We start from the raw sequence: 20,256 nt of genomic DNA on the forward strand, positions 1-20,256 counted from the left end.
TTACTTACTTACTTACTTACTTACTAACTAACTAACTAACTAACTAAATTACTTATTTACTTACTTCCTAACTTATTTATTTACTTACTTATTTACCTACTTACTACCTTGAACTAACTTACTTACTAACTTATTTTCTTACTTACTAACTAACTAACTAACTAATAGTTCTTAACTGAATAATATCTAGTAAGTAAGTTTGACTTTTTACTTTAAATATAATTTTAAATATAACTTTAAATATTACTACTTACCTTGAACTTACTTACTTACTTATTTACTTACCTATTAACTATCTAACTTACCTACTAACTAACTAACTAATTATTTTTTCGTCATTGATTAATCTGCAAATTATCTTTTTCGTAATCTCTTATTTAACTATTTGTATGCTAATGCTTTAGAGCTAGTATTATCTAAGAATGTTTATGCTAAAGTATTAGCATACAACCAGCTGAAGAAAATGTATGTTAAAGCTTGAGGGCCTACTTTCTCTTAATATTGTGTGTGCTAAAGCGTTAGCATGTGGCATTAAAGTTAGTTCAAGTGTTTTAACTTCATCTCTCACTTTACAAGGTATAAGCTAACATGTTAGCATGGAGAATACTGTCACTAAACAAAGTGTACAATAAACATGTAACCCCTTTTTGAAAGGTAACAAGGCTGTTTTGTTGTGGCCTAGTAACAGTGTCATCACAACTTCAACTGTCATATTGTGTTTTTTACACTTCCCAGTGTTGAAAATACAATCTCATCAGTTCATTCTGACGCTAGCAGTCTGATCTGTACTTCTGCATGAGAGTAGTAGAAGATGAAAATCCTACATCTATTTTTCAAAAAGGCATTGTTTCACGTCCGTTAGTATGAAAAGTTCTATAAAGTTTATGGAAGTTTTTTTTTTTTTCCTATCTGAGTTATGTTGGTTTGGAATCAAAGACTTTTCCTTTCTTTGTGCTCCTGCCAGTTTTCCCCTGTAGGTTTGGAAATATTTCTGCTCTTTGTGAAAGCAGATCATTTTTCAAAGCCGACTACTACAGTGTAACACTGAATGTATTCCAGAGCAGGCTTGATTTGATGAGAGGAATGTTTCTGATTATTCTCTTTGTAGGCTTTCTGTTTGAGCATAAACTCTACTCACAGCTGATCCTGGTTGGGCAACATCAAGGTGTGACAGATCTCTACTATGATGCTTCACTGGCTCTGTGGATACCATCATGGATCACTTTACAGAGAAGTTCCCTTCTCGATATGCAACACTGGGAAGTAGACATGGGTTTCTGCATCTCTGTAGAGATTTCATCTTTTACTGTCGACTGTCTACACTAGATACGTTTCAGCTGCATTTTTCAGTCGACCATCTCCCAGATGTTTGTTTGCAGAACATGTATGCTTCAGTTTTGATCAGTTCATATATTAACACTTTAATTAACACTCAAATTTGACCCATTTTCCAAGTTTTTTATATTTCAGAAATACTAGTACAGAGCCCGTTGAAAATGTGCCTGTTTGGAACGGGCGATTGCTTGGCCTGTGGTATTGCTGCTTGTAGAATTCTTCAAAACCAAATTGTACCCCAAAATTACTTACAGAAGGACCCCAAACCACTTACTCCACTGTAGCCTATAGCCTACTACTGACTTACAGTGTAGGCTATGTCTACATCAGAGGAAGACATTGTAGGTCTACCTACTACTGTATTTACCTGACAGAGAATGGGACAGATTCAGAATGTAATCACAAAATATCACAATGACAATGTGGAGTAATCAGATATTAGCGTCATGGACTCATGGCAGTGCGCTACCCACCTGGCCCGTTATGAGAGCTAATCAGCACATATCTGCGTTCATCAACGAGAGAGAGAGAGAGAGAGAGAGAGAGAGAGAGAGAGAGAGAGAGAGAGAGAGTTGTCTTGTGTCGTATGACCGTTAACGAATTTAACACTTCAGCAGAGGTGCTAATTTCCATACAGGTTTAGTAGCTTGACGGTTAACGGTGAAGTAGGGGATTTGATTTGTGGGGGTATTTTGGCGACGGTAATGTTATTAGTGTTGTAAGTTAGCAGTAGACTTAATTAATCCAAATCCTAATTGATGAAAACTGCTGTGTCTGCCCGGTTCAACTCTGAGATGTTCTCACATTGCACGGCGCTGTGAAGGAATAATTTCAGAGATTACGTTATGTTCTGCCAGCTCACAGCAACTTAATAGATATAAATGCAGGAAAAGAGTCAAAGGCTGTAACACCCCCCACCCTCCGCTGTTGTAAAGCATTCTGCATGTGGCGTCTGTGTGTGATGTGCAGGTTGCCACACGTCTGTGGTTGTGCTTTGCATGTGTGGGATTCTGAAACGTCCTTAAATTCGGGAATTGTCATTTGTTTATTCAAAGTCAAAGACAGTCCAAAGTAGTGCTACTTTGCACATTTTTGTGGGTCTGAGGTGTATTTCACATTTTAGCTGCCAAAGCTCCGCTGCTCTCTGTCTCTGGTCCTCAGGGTGAGAGAGGGAGTGGCCAGCGGCTAGAGCGGCAAAAGCCAATGTGTGCTTCTTTTACCAATATATATTTAACGATATCTTTTGCATTTCTAATCCAAACAACGTCAAACTTGGCGGTTCGAGAGATATGCACATAACACACACACACAGACAGACAGACGTTCCTGCAATTAATAGATAGATGGGTTTTTTTTCACTAAATTGCCCAATTTATTCCCTATTATACTCTGATTGTAACTCATTGAAATGAAATTTTGGTATAATGTCATATAAATTAGGTTTATTGACCATGAATTTAAAAGAGTTTTTAAATTTTTAAAAAGCGCCAAAAAAGGTTGTTTTTTTTCAATTTTGAACCAGATGGACAACAAGTTTATGGTCAATTGGAAGACAACACGAGGGTGAAAAATTAGGTGCATAACGTACTTGAACAAACGGCCAATACCATCGTTTTTCAGGTGAGGACAGTTTTCTGGTGGGGATTCAAAATAAATGATCAAAACTGCCATGCGACCACAGTCTGGGTCCACCTGGAGGCTAAATTGAATTTAGTCTTTGTGTGCTACAGTCAATAGTTGTTATTGCGATAAAAGAGGGAGGGCGCAGCCTCAGGTTAAACGCATCGGATAATGTTTGGCTTTGTGTCAAAGTGAATTATTTATCCGGAGGAGCTTGGAGCCGCGGGCTGGTCTGGCATCGATTAAGATAAGAGTTTGTTGATGTCTGTGGTTCTTGTGGAATGGCTGCAATCATTTAACAAAAACAAGAAAGAGAGAAACCGTCTAATTTTCAGTGTCTCTGTTGGAAAATTGGGGTGAACTTGAGGCACAGTTGCCAGTGTCTGAAGTGTAGACGGTTCCCTGAACCAGATGAGGATGCCGGGGCAAAGGCCAAAGTCGATGTTTGTACAACACCTTGCAGTTCTCTGTAACCCTGCACAGTCGATAACAGATCACTTCATGATCTTTTATCATATGTTCCCGTGAGGACTGAAGCCAGTTTTCTTATCTTTGATGTGGGGCGCAGTGTGCACGACCACAACTACTTCAAAGCAGCTAATTTTACACCATTTACTCCTGGAACACGAGTGCATTTCATGCCCAAATAAAGCATTTTGAACTCAGGAGTAAATGAAGCTGGCAGTTTGATGGAGGCGTTTCTAAAAGGATGGAAAGTCAAGTACATTCAGAGATGCCAGGAGAGGAAGAAGCACGTCCTCGGTTTGATGTTTGGGAATCGAGCCGAACCCCCTGATGGAGGGCCGATCATGGCGGGAGCCAAAATAACAGATTCCCTCACATACACCATCTGTCACGTAAATATGTTCCAACACTGACGGACGTCACCAAGTCACATTTTTACTCTCAGTCTGATTCTGGCTGCTAGGACGCTTTAGACACCATGAAAGCTTTGGACATTTCATGCTGCTTATCTAACAAACCTGTAGACCTGAATCTGCGGGGGGAAATACATGCCGATACATCCATGTTGTACAAGTCTCTACAAGTTGATCTCTAAAGAGATTCATTGGAATGGTTTCCTAAAAGATGGGAACTCATCCTTTAAGATTTGGAAACTGCTCAGCAACTTGTCGTATTGGTTGTAAGTTTTTATTTTTATTTTATCAATCAAAGGTGAGGTGGTATTACAAATGAAATTGGATATCTATCTATGGAAAAGCAGATATTTCCAAAATAGTAGTATCAATAACTTTTTGAAAATGTATGCGATTTTGACTAATGGCTAAAAAGCACTATCTAGACCAGGGGTCACCAACACGGTGCCCGCGGGCACCAGGTAGCCCCCAAGGACCACATGAGTAGCCCTCAGGCCTGTTCTAAAAATGAAAATTGAATATTGATATTATCTGTTTCCCACCTTGTTAAGTCATTGTTGATAATTATTGATAATGAGAAATCATTAACGTGATCAGTGTCTTCACATAGATGACTATCATTAATCATTAATAATCATAACTAAAGGCAAACGGAGCAAATTTGTTATTTCAGAAGAGCGTATCAAACTGGTAGCCCTTCGTGTGACTCAGTACCCATGAAGTAGCTCTCAGTTTCAAAAAGGTTGGTGACCTCTGATCTAGACATTAGATTCTGGGTTTATTTTCACGATGCCATTACAATAGATTAACACAGACTTTTTTTTTTTAAGCAATTATTTTTTAGGGGTGCCGGGATTAGGTTAGGGCTAATATCGCGCCTGCTATTGACTGTGTATTAGTCTGTATCCACGACCTTCCACTTCCAGGATTACTCCGTTGCCGCCGGAAATTCTGCTGTATGTCCTTCTTTTCGGCCGGATGTCCGTTACTTTGTGTTGGCGTTCTAAACTCCGGAGGATTTCTGAGGACTATGGTTAACTGCTCCTCAGATCTCTGCCGAGTAAATCCAGACAGCTAGCTAGACTATCTGTCCAATCTGAGTTTTCTGTTGCACGAATAAAACAACTTTTGAACATACACGTTCCACCAAAACAAGTTCCTTGCCGAGGCTACTTTACCATGGCTTGGCGCCGCCCAAGGCGGATTGTGATTGGTTTAAAGAAATACCACTAAACCAGAGCATGTTTTTCACCTATCCCTGAATGCTGTGTGGACTAGCCAGACCCTCCTACGCAGCGCTGTGGAGGAAGGTCTGGCAATGCGAGACTAACTGTGGGTTAAAGAGTTTTTGCAACTGATTTATTCAAGTGCTTTATCAGACCGAGGGGGGTCTCAACACACAGAGGAGCCCTCTGATGCTACTGGACTGTAGCTTGTCTCCTCCATCACCTCTTAAAATACTCAGTAACACAACCCTGCATTAGGACTTTCCGTGAATCACACACACACAGATTTAGTTTAACCATGTTACCAGAGCAAAGAGAAGCATTTCAACAAATATTCCTGGTGACTGAATGTGGTCGTGATTCATGTTCATCGCACGAGAGCCTGAAAACAAAAGCTGGAGGACGGGAACCACCAAGGATGAAATCTTTCCACTCCAGCAGAGCCAAGCACTAATCACAGCACCCGGTGAGCACCGAGGCTCCGGAAACCAGGCCAGGACGATGCCAATTGGTCAGTTTGGGTTTTGGGGTTTGGGGAGGATTTTTCAGATGGAGAAAACAGATGGATGACCTCAGAGGAAGAGAGAGAAAACTAAACTAATGGAAATGGAAATATTGAAATCTGAAAAATCTTGACATTTTTCAAGGGGAAACTACATGACGAGCCTCTTGATCGACTATCATGGATCTCGGATCTTGACTTTTTCCAAGATATCCTTTTGTTGTTGCCTCAATATCAGAGCTCTACTCATTCATAGCAACTTCCTGTTGGTTCCCTGTTCACTGACAAAGGGTCGTCAGTGCAAACCGTCTATCAAAGAGGAAGGTGGAGAAAGATGTTTTATCAGCATAAACTGATGTGAATGTTGTGAAGACCTTTTGTAAATTCCCCCCAGCAAATGGGGAAATCATTTATTTTTCAACTCAGGTGTTGCAGCAGCTCAAAGACAACAGAACAGGTAAATAGGGAAGTAAAAAAAAGATAAGAAAAGGTTTGTACAGCTAGAATAAGAATTGAGGTAAAAAATAGAAACTATGCAAGAGCAATTAAAGACAAAGTTACGAGGTAAAGTGACAGAGGCGTGGATAATTAATGGTATAATGTGATTAAGTAATGACACTTAGGGCCCTATCTTGCACCTGGTGCAGTGTAGCGCAAAGCCAGACGCAAGTGTCTTTGCTAGTTTAAGACCGACGCAGTGGTCAATTTTGTGCTAGTTTAAGTTGTCAATTTCCCGTCCAGAGCCCACGTCTTTTAAATAACAAATGCCCATCTTTGCGCCCATGGGCGTGCTGGTCTTACAGGGAGGTGTGTTCAGGTGAGTTCTTGGCGTATTGCTATCTTGAGCCAGTGGGAAGTGATCGCCCCATTGACCAACAAAAACCTGGTCTAAAGTCAATAGCGAATCATTTCATTGTTATTTTAACAGCGAATTAGTAAAATGTGCCTATGCTCGTGCACAGCACGCACACACTATGCTTGTTACACACACACAGGGAAGCGCAGCAGCGCACAAACATGCAAAAGATTACAAATAAAAATTAGGGCTGTCAGCGTTAACTTGTTAATCACGATGCAATTAAGGGCCGACGCAATGCGATTCATTTTTTTTAATCGCATTAATCGCATGCCGGCATTTATTAATTTATTTTACACTTCACTCGGCTTTACGTCATGCCTAACAGGCTACTATTTTGACCCTTTGCAGCACCGTTACTTATCATCAAGCTGCCACTTCCTCGTAACACATCCTGCTGCTGCAGGCTGCAGCATGATGGAGAAAGACAGCAGCAATGAAATCCTGAATGGCGCTTTTAATTTTCCAAAACTCCCGGACGGCTCGTAGACAAGTCGAAAGCCATATGCACATTGTGTAAAGCCGAATTAAAATATCACCGAAGCACGTCAAGCTTGAGCTACCACCTACGAGCTAAGCATAGTACAGTTAACGTGACTGGAGAGTGCTACTACTTGCCGAACTGTGGATGAAACCAAATCCCCAAAAATTACTACAGCTCTTGCGAAACGGGTGGCAACTAACTGCAGACCTGTCAGCATCGTAGAGGACTCGGGTCTTAAAGACGTACTACGGTTGGCATGTTCTGACCTGTCTCATTGCCGTCGAGGGGGACAGTAGTTTTCACGGATACACAGCCTGTACGACACGGAGAAAGCAGCCCAACTGGAACTGCTGCAAGGTGCTGCAAACGCTGTCTCATTAACCGGTGATCACTGGACGTCATTAAGTAATCAAAATTATTTAGGAGTTACTAAACACTATATTGACTCTAGTAAGGATAGGGATTTTTAGTTTTTTAGTTAGGTACTTGGAGGAATTGTGCAATAATTACAGATTCACACATTTTTCTTTTGTTTACAGTAAATAAATAATTACAAATCTTAAAATCAAGTTCATAAAGTAACTTTCTTTGCATTCATTTGATTCCCAATTAAGATACACTGGTAAGAATTGCTTTTGATTGTTAATATGTACTTAAAAACTGTTCTGAAATGCAAAATAATAGAATTTTAATCATGTGATAAAATATGCAATTAATCTCGATTAACTATAGAAATTCAGCGATTAATCGCGATTAAAAAAAAATGTATCGTTTGACAGCCCTAATAAAAATATTATGGTGCAAATCCTCCATCATAATAGCAATGCGCCAAGGTCCAAACGCGCCTGGCTTTTAAAGGGAATGGGAGATGACCCTCTGATTGATTTATTGCATGTTACGCCCAAAACACACCTCTGATTAATGAAGACACTAAGTACAACCCTTTTGAACCATGCGCCCGGCGCACGGACCCTTTTTTCCACCGTCAAACTAGCAAAATTGGATTTGGACACGCCCTAAACGCACCTGCGCCATGCGCTTCATGCTGTGCGCTTAGATCGTTAAAATAGGGCCCATAGTGTTGTCTCTATTAATATACCAACATATTAGAAATATAATATAGCATTTATGTAGTAAGACAGTTTAACATATTAACACAATATGATGTAGTATAGTCTAGTAAAAAGTAGGGTTATAATATATACAGTATACTGTATATATTGTGAGGTTCAGTGAAGCTTTTAAGTGAGAATATTCAAGCATGTTTGTATTTTCTTTTGAAGATTTTCATCTAAGAAAACTAAATCCTAACCCTTAAGATAAAGTTCACTGGCACATGCTTTTATACACACGTACAACGTGAATTAGAGCTAGAGCGATATGGGATTTTTGAGGCTGATACCAATATCATTAGTTCTTATTTGCAATATCATTCACAAAATGTCCCTTTGTTTTGTTTGTCTTTTTACGTATTAGTGGAAGAAGTTCTTCAGCTGAATTCCTCACTGAATCACCTGAGGGCAGAGCTTCCCTCGCATTAACTCATCTTTGCACGTCTCATTTCACTGCAGCGCTTAGTGCTCTAATTCTTAATATATCCTGAATCAAGACTCTCCCTGCTTTCGGCTTTTGATCTTTAACCCCAGACACGTTAACACTCCATCTCTCTGTGGAGGGCGTACTGAAAAACAACATGCTCCCTTAAACAGAAAAGAACTTTTTATAGCTGCCTGTGATGAACTTTCATCCAGCTGCTCTCACTGACATTCCTCGAAAACCGTGCCCTCCCATGTTGTCGGCTCTTCTCTTTACTGTAAGTCTTTATGAGTCAGAGTGTCTGCTAAATGACGGAAACTCCACCTAAATGGGACCTTTTAATGTCTCCATTATGACTGAAAAATGTGCTGCTGTGCGTCCCGATTTTTACATTACAGAAATGTTCTCCACTGCAAGGGTATTGTTAAGGGTGAGCCAACATTCCTGGCATGGCAGGGCGTTCTCCCCCTCCTCCGTCCCCTTCCTGCATCACCCAGAACAGACGCTCAAGCCATGCTGTAGCACATAGGGTTCCCGCCTCCCTCAGGATTTTAAAAATACACTTTATCGTCCTCTGCGGCAAAACAAAAGCTGCAAACTTGATTCTTTTCTAACTTTATAGAAATGAGAGTTAGTTACCTGGTACTTGAGTTTAGCAGCTCACCTGTAGATGCTGCACACAACCTGATAATCAGCAGTCCAGGGGAAGGTGGGGGTCTGTTCTTCGGGGTCACCGCAGGGGTCATGGTGGCCCTCTGCGCCGTACGTCCGACAGGCCTTTGGTCATTCCCCTCTGTGAGTCTGAAAACACAAGACAGCCATCCACACTTATATACAGCCCGGAGAGGAGAGGGAGGAGAAAGCGTCAGCACCACAACACAGAGATTAGAGAGCAGAGAGGGAAGGGGGGAGGGGGGCGAGAGAGACGTAGAGACGCACTGTAAAGAGAGAGAGAGAGAGAGAGAGAGAGAGAGAGAGAGAGAGAGAGAGAGAGAGAGAGTGAGAGAGAGAGAGAGAGAGATTTTAAATCCCTCTGAGTTTTCTGAGCTCCTCTGAGGTCTGATCCTCTCTGGAAGAAAAGGCTCATCTCATCAGGAAGACAGACAGAAACACAGTCAACAACAATTTTCCGTGCACAAATGTGTGTGTATATGTCTGTGTGTCAGTACATTTACTCAAGTTTTGTACTTAGGTACAATTTTGAGGTACTTGTACTTTATATATTTATGTATGCATTTGAAATACGAAGGGTGACTGTATTCTGTGTAGATGTAACTTTATAGCTTTTATGGTCAACATTAAAGGTTTTTTTTTGCTCAATTTAGGATGTCATTTTTTGGGATTTGGAAGTTACTAAAACTGGAGCTGAGACGTCTGAACAAGCAGGGAGGGCGTGCGATCCAGGGAGGTCTTCCTGAAATGTACAATAGATGCTGCATTTCTTGTGCATTTGCAGCACTGCTTGCAATTTTGTACCCATTCTTTCTCTGTAAGTTTTGCTGAACATTGGAACAGGGAATCTCATGAACATGCCAGTCTGCTCCTTCTAAGAGCAGTTTATTAAGTGAAACCACATAAACTCAAAAACCTAAGAATCTGGGGCGGTGATAGAAGGGGGGCACGGGGTGACACTGGCCCCCCTGAAAAATTGATTCCCACCCCCCCCACCCCGGTGCCCCTCCAATCCATTGGGCTAGAGTGCTGTCAATATGCCAATTGTTATTTCCATTGGATCAGAGTTCTGTCACTTGGCTGCCTGTTCTGCCAATCCTACCAGCCCTTGTCAAATGACCAATTAATGTTTCCATGACCACTGTCCAAAATTCTGATACCATGGAACCAGCACTGGAATTGTTTTAAAAAAAAAGTGACTAAAGCTTTGGCTACATTGAACGCGTAACGTATGCGTACCGTTCGTGGCGCGTATGTGCCGTAGAATGTATGTTTTAGGAGCCGGCACAGCGCTGTGAAAACGCCAATCTACTGTCAGCTGTTATCAGAGGACGCAGTTGACAGGAAACAAGAAGTAAAAACAGAAACTCTCAAAACGAAACTGCCAATACGCTCAGTGACAGTCATTAAGTCGTTTCCTGTATATCAGTAGTTTAATTTAAAATAAATAATGAATTATGACCCATTTCTGTGTAAAAGAGCCGCAAACACCTCAAGTAAGGCGTGCGTGAGCGTGGCGTTTCTGTTGCGTGGCGTTTTCTATGTCTTTGCACACCAGAAACGTGTCTGACGTGGCGCTGCTGCTCAAGCAGTAGTATACTTCATGTTAAACATGAATGTATACTGATTTGATAACAGCAAAGACAATGTCGGCAGTATTGATGTCAAAATAGGCTACAGAATATTCCGTTCTGTATTGACAGGTGCAATATTTGAAAATTGATAATTATTTATTATTATTTTTAAATTACATTTATATCTGCATTTATGTCAAAACCCAGAGACTTTCAAACATCAGAATGTCATTTATTAAATGTATTCGTGAAAAATAGGCGTCGGTCCTATTTCTAGCATGCACGCCTTTTCGGCACGGCTCGAGCCATGTGGTTTTGAGTAAGATACAGGTTTCTGAATGTGTCCTGCCTTCAGTCTCCAATCGGCAAAATCGGCACGGCTTTTTACGTCACTAGCCGAAACGAGGTGGCTAACCGTAGCATGCTAGCGCTAGCATGCTAGCTCGTTCTGAATGGCAAAACACTGCTACAACACACACTAGTTCACCATAATCTACAAAAGAACTACTTACATGTCCCTGTTCTGCAGGTATTCCACACAAAGTTGGAAGTGCGCCCTCGTTTAGAAGAAGTCTCCAGGCTAATCCGGCCTTGTACTACTGAAGTTGTATAAACAAACAGCTAGGTGATGTGATCCTTACCTAGCTACTGCGCATGTGCGGCTCTCAACAAAGATGGGATAGAAGCGCGATGCCTCACTCTGTAGCTAAAACAGAGACCTGAACACACAGGGTGAAAAGAGGAGCTGCAGCAATGTGCAGAACAACAACAATATGGTGTTTTTTGAAAATTAAACCATGTAAACCTATTCTAGTACAACCTCTAAATACAATTATGAACCTGAAAATGAGCATAATATGGCCACTTTAAAATGGAAACAAGTGGAAATGAATAATGAATATGTTTTATTTAGCAGAATTACATTGTGTTGTTCTATCCAATCCAATATTTTCTATATTTCCAAGCAGATTGTCTATGCTGTATTCTGATAAAATGTCCTCCCGGTGCCACCCCACTTAAAACATCCTGGAGCCGCCCCTGCTTAGAACGCAAAGAGAACAGGAAATCATCAGGGTCTCAAACTGTCACATGAAAAACATACATCTATTCATTTCTCTGCCAAAATAAATGTGCGGCAGTTTTAACGAGTATCTTCATCTCTTCTCGTACTTCTTAATTTGTACTCTCACTCGTCGGTGCAGCCGAGTGTTACTGTGCTGATTGACTGACATTACATGTGGACCGAACACTTTGGCTCAGCCCGAGCTCACATTCCAGTGGTTCGCCACGCATATTTACAAGCAGAAGACAAAAGTCGCAGCGAACTCGATCCCTGCGAGTCCCTCTCTTAAATATACACATGGATTTTCCCCTTTTTAACTGTGTGTTTTTTTCAGTAAATATGTCATCCAACTAAACAGTTTTCACAGTGATTTCCATCTGTGGGAAGAAATACAACATAGTTTGTATTGTTTAATTATACATGATCATGTTAGAATATACTATTATGGGAGAAACCTGACTCTGTATGTTACTTTTAATTAAAATATTAACATCTTAGATCATCTATGTTTATTCATTATGAGCTTAGAACATCAGAGAGCGTATTTCCACACTAAGAAGCTTCTAGTGGTGAGGATCTAAGGATAGAAACTGTTTGTTTTCTCTCGAGTGATGACTTTTACAAACTATGGTCTTTCTGTTTTCTCTGGGTCTTGATTCTGTTCAAATACAGAGGAACTAACGGGACGAGGCTGCGCTCGTCAGGTTGTCTTATAAGGCTTTTAAATGTTTAGAGCCAGGGTCAAAGACTGGCCGCCAGTCTGCATTAGGCAGTCAGATAAGATGAGACAGCACGGTGTGAGATGATGTTAGCTGGAAACATGTGTTTCTGAGGCATTATCTCTATTTTTTTCTTCTTCTTTTTTTCAAGGGTCAGCTTTATTGCCATTATACAGTACATAATTGCACAATGGAATGCAGTTGTATGTGTGTGTGTGTGTGTGTGTGTGTGTGTGTGTGTGTGTGTGTGTGTGTGTGTGTGTGTGTGTGTGTGTGTGTGTGTGTGCGTGTGTGTGTGTGTGGATGATCATTGACTTGCTCAGATCTTCTCTCTGAACTCAGCTGCAATTGTCGGTTACACTTTACTTGAAGGTATCTACATAAGAGTGACATGACACTGTCATGAACGTCTCATAAACATTATAAACAAGTCATAAACGTTTATGACATAACGCTTCTTTTAGTGTCATTCGGTTTTTGTCATAACAAGTTATGTGTATTATAAGAGTTAGAGTTAGGGTTCATGCGTCATGACAGTGTCATGTCACTCTTATGTAGATACCCTCAAGTAAAGTGTTACCTAGTTGTCTCTAATTACCTTTCAGTTGTATTCTTTTTAAAGCACACACACACACACACACACAGACACACACAGTGTTTCATTGTCAGACCAGGCAAAGGTCGAGTCTGCAGCCAATGGGACGCTCCATCAGTTGTGACGGACTGTGGGTGGTAATAACATGCTCTGCATTTCTGCGTAGGAGCAACATGAGAGAGAGAGAGAGAGAGAGAGAGAGAGAGAGAGAGAGTTTGTCGGAAGTGAAGAGAAATCGGAGGAACATTGTTTGGTGAAGTCATCTTTGTTTGATGGAGGTGCTCAGCAGCAACAGCCCAAATACTCTCTCCAATACTTTAAAATGAGCTGTGTGTTTAGTTTGGGAACTTGCATATTTTAAATCCAGGGGAAATTAGCCTTCAGCTAACTTTTCCAGAACGACTAAAAGCTGTTTTCCATCAGAAGAGCCACAGGAGCCAAAGAGTTCAGGAACTGTAAACTTTTCTCAGCCGTTAAATTAGACAAATGACGAGGAAGTAAATAAAAAACCATTAGGCACGCAATAAGAAGAAAACAAGAAGACGCAGCATACGTGGAGCTGGAGCTATTCTGTTTGATTTGTTGCGTTGATTCATGTCATAATGTGATTTGTAATGAATTGATTTGTGATTAATGCAACCTTTAATCCAGTATTGGTAGAGGTGAAAATAACTTATCGATCAGACAGTGATTATAATTGAACAAACACTGGGGTTACAGATTCCTAAATATGATACTTTTTATTTTTTCTTTATGCATTCAATGATTTAGGTTGTGGTTTTAAAACATCACAACATTTAGACCTTCATATTTAATGACCCAATGCCCAAATTGAAGCCCAATGATATTAGAGAATTATTGCTTTTCAAGAAAAATGTCCTCACTTTTCAAAACATTTTCTGTCCCTCAAAAATGCTCTGGCATTCTGAAATTGTCTTGACAATGCTGTAAATTTGTCGCCGGGGACCTGCTGAAAGCGTGTGTGTCGAGAATCAAAGTTCACCCATATTCATTTTCTATGGGATGTACTGTATGTCACTTATGACAGCGTTTCCTCAGCTTGGTTTAGTTCGGTTCCTGTTTTTAATGATTTATTTTTGTCAATTTAAGGGTGGGATGGTATGTGGGTGAATGGGGCTGGGAGGGAGGAATTGTGTGTGTGTGTGTGTGTGTGTGTGTGTGTGTGTGTGTGTGTGTGTGTGTGTGTGTGTGTGTGTGTGTGTGTTCTTGTTTAACTATATTCGTGGGGTCCAAAAAACGGGAATACAGTATACTTGTCGGGTCCGGACAGCTTTGTAGGGCCAAAATGCTAGACCCCACAACTTTAAAAGGCTGTTTGAGGGTTAAGACTTGGTTTTAGGATTAGGGATATAATTAGGTTATGGTTAGGGTGAGGGTAAGGGTTAAGGTTAGGCATTTAGTTGTGATGGTTAAGGTTAGGGTAAGGGGCTAGGAAATGCATTATGTCAATGACGGGTCCCCACAAAAATAGACACTATGTGTGTGGTTTTATTAGTGCTGCTGCGACATCAGACAACCGGATGCCAGGACTCTCAGAGTGACTGCAAGTCTCTCTGGTAAACTTACTAGGTTAAGATGAGTTCTTTTATGGCGAATGAAAGGCTTGATCCGACGAAGTAGGTCATCCAATCAAATCAAAGCATTGACGGCAATGCTGCCGTTGTTTACCCTTTTCTTCTTCTTCTAGTCCGTAGAAAGAGCAACGTCGGTAGCCTTTGCTCATTAGCGCCACCGCTGTTCAGGAGAAGACTGCAACTAGTGTCTCGAGCACCAGCGCGGGTATAAACAGTCACGGCAATCCCATGACGTCACATTTGCACGAGCCAGCTGGGCTGCGTCTAGTGTATAAGACCCTTTACTCAAGTACTGTTCTTAGGTACAAATTTGTGGTGCTTGTACTTTACTTGAGTCTTTTCTTTTCATGCCACTTTCTACTTCTACTCCGCTACATTTCAGAGAGAAATATTGTACTTTTTACTCCACCACATTCATCACATCACATTTTCATTGCGGGAATTTTACTTGTAACAGAGTATTTTAACAGTGTGGTATTAGTAATTTTACTTAAGTAAAGGATCTGAATACTTCTTCCACCACTGCAGATAAAACTCCCCCCAAAAAACCTTTAATGTACTGTATGTCCTCACTCTAAAGAACAACAGCTTATATTAACAGAGTACACACACAAGCACACAGGAAAACTCTACTACAGACTGATTTCATAATACCTTTACCCCTGTGTGTGTGTGTGTGTGTGTGTGTGTGTGTGTGTGTGTGTGTGTGTGTGTGTGTGTGTGTGTGTGTGTGTGTGTGTGTGTGTGTGTGTTGGAAACCACATTCCCACAGTGGGTGGTGGTGGTGGTTAGTGGGGGTGTATTTGGATTCCTTTGGCCTGGCATAGTGATCCTGCTGACTGCATATTCGTTTCCACCACCTCCGTAGATAAAAGCCCACACTCACCCACCCACTCGCTCACCCCTGCACGGAAACCTCCGCGTCGCCATCAGAGCCTCCTTCCCAACATATGGACTGTGTTATGAAAATATCTGGGCTCAGACCGCGCGGATCCTCCCGCTCGTTTTAATGGCCTCAGCTGTAATGAGGCATCGTGTTGCCCGGGGAGGATGTGATGGTTCAGGGTCAGTCTGCGTTCGATACATGCTGTACAGTATGGAGGGTTTCAGGAGAAAATGAGCAGATTTTCATCTGTGAAACGTGCGTGGCGCCTGCTCCTGCAGGACGGCAGTCGACAGAAATTCAATTTATTCTTAAAAGGACGGAAACTGAATACTGGTTTCTGAGGCTGATGCAGATGAAGGCCATCATCCCTTCATCAAATTGACTGTTAGTTCCTGTTTACTCCCATCTCCTTTAGTTTTAAACAACCATACATGTAGTTTTGCATGTGTTAACCCATACATAGCCTCTATATTTATAAAATTGTATTTCTTATGTTTTTGGGCCCTCTCAAGTTTCTTCTGAGCTATATGCAAATCTGGGTCAACTATTCCAGTCCACAGGGAGGTGGTAATGCACCTCCACTGCCAAAAGCACCAGCAGAAGAATAACTTCTACACTTTAGTTACAACAAACAACTCTTAAGCTAGCCTTAGCTAACAACTATCCATAACCCAGACTATATCGGCGACGTTTCATTTCTGGGATTGTTCAGGTGCCGCCAGAAATTCCATCAGATGTCCCTAATTTTGGCCGGATGCCCGTTACCTTCCTCTTTCTTTGTGTTGGTGTTCTAAACTCTGGTGGATTTGTGAGGACTATGGTTAACTGCTCCTCAGATCTCTGCAGGGTAAATCCAGACAGCTAGCTAGACTATCTGTCCAATCTGAGTTTTCTGTTGCACGACTAAAACTACTTTTGAATGCACACGTTCCACCGAAACAAGTTCCTTCCGAGCCTATTTTGTAGCGGCACTGCGGTTTTTCTCCGGTGCTTAGCACCGCCCAAGACGATTGTGATTGGTTTAAAGAAATGCCAATAAACCAGAGCACGTTTTCCTCCCATCCCCGAATGCTGTGTGGACTAGCCAAACTCCATGTAAATAAACAGTAATTTTAGCATTGTAACATACACTACATTCAAAGTCGACAGAAACAAAATACAACTATGAAAAGTCGTTTTGGGTCGTCTTCACATACGGATTTAAGGAAGTGATATCTCTTCTGAAGAAGTAGCCTATGTAACAAAGTTTATAGTGAAGCAGATTCATCATTTCCTGTTTGAAACAACATCATCATACCTCTCTGATCTTTTTATCAGACTATCAGACAGAAGGAAATGGACATAATGAATGTGTCTCTAACCTTTCACCTCCATAAAATGAAGCTGAAGTCTGCAACGTAGTATGCTAAACAGTGATCTGCAGGAGTGACTTCTCATACAGTCCTGTGGTTTTTATTTTAAACATCACATGTCTTTCTCCGGGCTGTGCATGGGTTTTATTGCAGGTTGCCAGTTTTCCCCCAGCAGCCATATTATTGTTTCTGATGCCATCTTCGCCCACCGACCTAACTGCATTTTATGGCTCTCGAAGAGCTTCACAGAGTTGTTGTGTTTATGTAGGATCAGGATCTGAGAGGCCGACTGGATTCAAAATCAACAGTCTGACGCCAGGCTGCTTGAAACAGCAGCCATGTTGGTGTTTTTACTGGAGAAGATGACTTCTCCATCTGAAGTGATTCTCTTCTTACAATACGCATTATACATTTTCTTTTGTTGAGTATAAAATTTGTTTGTTTTATGAACCTGGTTTAAAACTCAGTCAGATCTTTTTGACGTTTTGTCCCGCATCTTAAAGTGCTCATATTATGCTCATTTTCAGGTATGACATCTCCGGAGTCCGTGGTCTCCGCAGCATTTCAGCATTAGCCGTTGACAGAAATTAAAATGTTTATCTCTGCAACCTGAAACCACGATGTATAGTATAGTTCACATATATAACTGTAACAGTTGTTGGATCCTTTCTTTCTCCTCAGATCGACTCCTCTGTGATGTAACTTTGATATTCAATTCAATTCAATTCAATTTTATTTATAGTATCAAATCATAACAAGAGATATCTCGAGACACTTTACAGATAGAGTAGGTCTAGACCAAACTCTGTACTTTACGAAGCCCCAACTATTACAGTGGTTGCCTCAAGAGCAAGCATTAGCAGTAGCTATTGCGACAGTGGCAAGGAAAAACTCCCTTTTTTTGTTAGGAAGAAACCTCAGACAGACCCAGACTCTTGGTAGGCGGTGTCTGACGGCACCGGTTGGGGGTGTGGTGAATGGTGGCAATAATAGTCATAATAAAGATAGTGAAGCAGTGATCACAATGGTAGTCATAGTAGTTCATGTCATAGTAGGGCACAGCAGGGCGTTACGGGGTGTAGTGTGGCACAGCAGCCTGGGTGGACGCGGTTGGACGCGGCAGGACGCAGTCGGACACTGCGGGGAAACGCAGAGCGTAGCAGGGTGTAGTAAGTCCATAGCGTCAGCTGCACCCAGGACCCCGGTGTAGGTGCCACCCAATTCCAAGGCGATGTTCTGGGTGAAGAAGAAGCAAAGGGACTCCGGGGAGAAAACTCCCCAGAGCTAGGTTAGTAACAGGCATTTCTGGGACTAAGATGCACACAAAAGGAGACAAGTGAAAAGAGAGAAGAGGGAGCGGCTCATTGTGTCCTTGGAAGGAGCTTCCCACAGCAGTCTAGAGTTATAATAGCATAACTAAGAGAGGCAGGCTAAAGAGAGGGGCCCTGGACCGGGCTCGTACTCTCCCCTGCCGGAACGGGCTTGTACTTCCTGCCTCCCTCTACTCTACTCTACTATGCTGCAACTCCTCACTCCCTAACTATAAGCTTTATCAAAGATGATGGTTTTCAGTTTATTCTTAAATGTGGCGACGGTGTCAGCCCCCCGAACCCAAGTTGGGAGCTGGTTCCACAGGAGAGGAGCCTGGTAGCTGAAGGCTCTGGCTCCGATTCTACTTTAGAGACTCTAGGAACCACAAGTAGCTCTGAGTTCTGGGAGCGCAGTGCTCTAGTGGGACAATAAGGTACTAAAAGCTCTTCTATGTATGATGGTGCTTGACCATTTAGTGCTTTGTAGGTCAGGAGAAGGATTTTAAATTCAATCCTGGATTTTACAGGAAGCCAATGCAGAGAAGCTAATACAGGAGAAATGTGATCTCTTTTGTTAGTTCTTGTCAGAACACGTGCTGCAGCATTCTGGATCAGCTGGAGGGTCTTGAGGGACTTATTTGAGCAGCCTGATAGTAAAGAATTACAGTAGTCCAGCCGGGAAGTTACGAATGCATGGACTAGTTTTTCAGCATCGTTTTGAGACAGGATGTTCCTGATTTTGGCAATGTTACGAAGATGGAAAAAGGCTGTTCTTGAGGTTTGTTTTAAGTGGGCGTTAAAGGATAGATCCTGGTCAAAAATGACTCCTAGATTTCTGACAGTAGTGCTGGAGGCCAGGGCAATACCATCTAGGGTAGCTATATATTTAGATAATGAAGTTCGGTGGTGCTTGGGTCCCAGCACAATAACTTCCGTTTTGTTTGAGTTCAACATCAGAAAATTGTGGGTCATCCAGGATTTTATATCTTTAATGCACGCTTGAAGTTTAGCTAACTGACCGCTTTCGTCTGGCTTGATTGACAGATATAATTGGGTGTCGTCTGCGTAACAGTGAAAGTTAATTGAGTGTTTCCTAATAATATTGCCTAGAGGAAGCATATATAAAGAGAATAGAATTGGTCCAAGCACTGAGCCTTGAAGAACGCCATGGCTAACTTTAGCGTATTTGGATGGTTTATCGTTAATATTAACAAATTGGGATCGCTCAGAAAAATAGGACTTAAACCAGCTTAGTGCGATTCCTTTAATGCCAACTAAATGTTCCAGTCTCTGTAAGAGGATGGTATGGTCAATAGTGTCGAATGCAGCACTAAGATCTAATAAGACAAGTACGGAGACAAGTCCTTTGTCAGCAGCAGTTAGAAGGTCGTTAGTGATTTTCACCAGTGCCGTCTCTGTGCTATGATGCATTCTAAATCCTGACTGAAAGTCTTCAAATAGACTATTTCTATGCAGAAAGTCACACAATTGATTAGCGACTACCTTCTCAAGGATTTTGGAGAGAAACGGGAGGTTAGATATAGGTCTATAGTTGGCTAAGACCTCAGGGTCGAGGGTGGGTTTTTTCAGAATAGGTTTTATCACAGCTACTTTAAAAGACTGCGGTACGTGACCCGTTAATAAGGACATATTGATCGTATCTAGTAATGTGGTGTTGACCACAGGTAGTGCTTCTTTAAGTAGCTTCGTTGGAATGGGGTCTAAGAGACAGGTAGTTGGCTTAGCTGAAGAGACCCTTAACATTAATTGTTGGAGGTCTAAAGGATAAAAGCCGTCTAAATAAGTATCAGGTCTTATCGTTCTCTCTAGCCCTCCTGCGCCCAATGGTGAGTCGTTGGAAGCTGTGGGCAGAAGGTGATGAATTTTTTCTCTAATTGTTATAATTTTATCATTAAAAAAGGTCATGAAGTCATCACTGCTCAGAGCTATAGGAATAGATGGCTCAATAGAGCTGTGACTATCTGTCAGCCTGGCTACAGTGCTGAAAAGAAGCCTTGGGTTGTTCTTATTTTCTTCTATTAGTGTTGAGTAA

At 41.5% G+C, this 20,256-nt stretch overlaps 1 protein-coding gene and 1 long non-coding RNA gene across 3 annotated transcripts in view; one reads left to right on the plus strand and one right to left on the minus strand.

Moving 5' to 3' along the window:
• LOC118495513 overlaps positions 1–3,304 on the plus strand; it is a 24,073-nt gene extending 20,769 nt beyond the window's left edge. Inside the window, exon 3 of the long non-coding RNA XR_004897959.1 lies at positions 3,291–3,304. This is a non-coding gene — a long non-coding RNA (uncharacterized LOC118495513). The remainder of the gene's footprint in view (positions 1–3,290) is intronic.
• Positions 1–9,330, minus strand: part of LOC116036273 (hyaluronidase-4) — an 18,670-nt gene extending 9,340 nt beyond the window's left edge. The window contains exon 1 of one of the 2 annotated variants that reach the window (XM_031279760.2): positions 9,077–9,330. The gene's annotated coding sequence lies outside the window, so the exon portion shown is untranslated. The remainder of the gene's footprint in view (positions 1–9,076) is intronic. The other variant, XM_031279759.2, reaches the window with a different exon arrangement.
• Positions 9,331–20,256: the final 10,926 nt, after the last annotated feature.

This window comes from Sander lucioperca, chromosome 7, assembly GCF_008315115.2.
Source record: "Sander lucioperca isolate FBNREF2018 chromosome 7, SLUC_FBN_1.2, whole genome shotgun sequence".
Lineage (NCBI taxonomy): Eukaryota > Metazoa > Chordata > Actinopteri > Perciformes > Percidae > Sander > Sander lucioperca.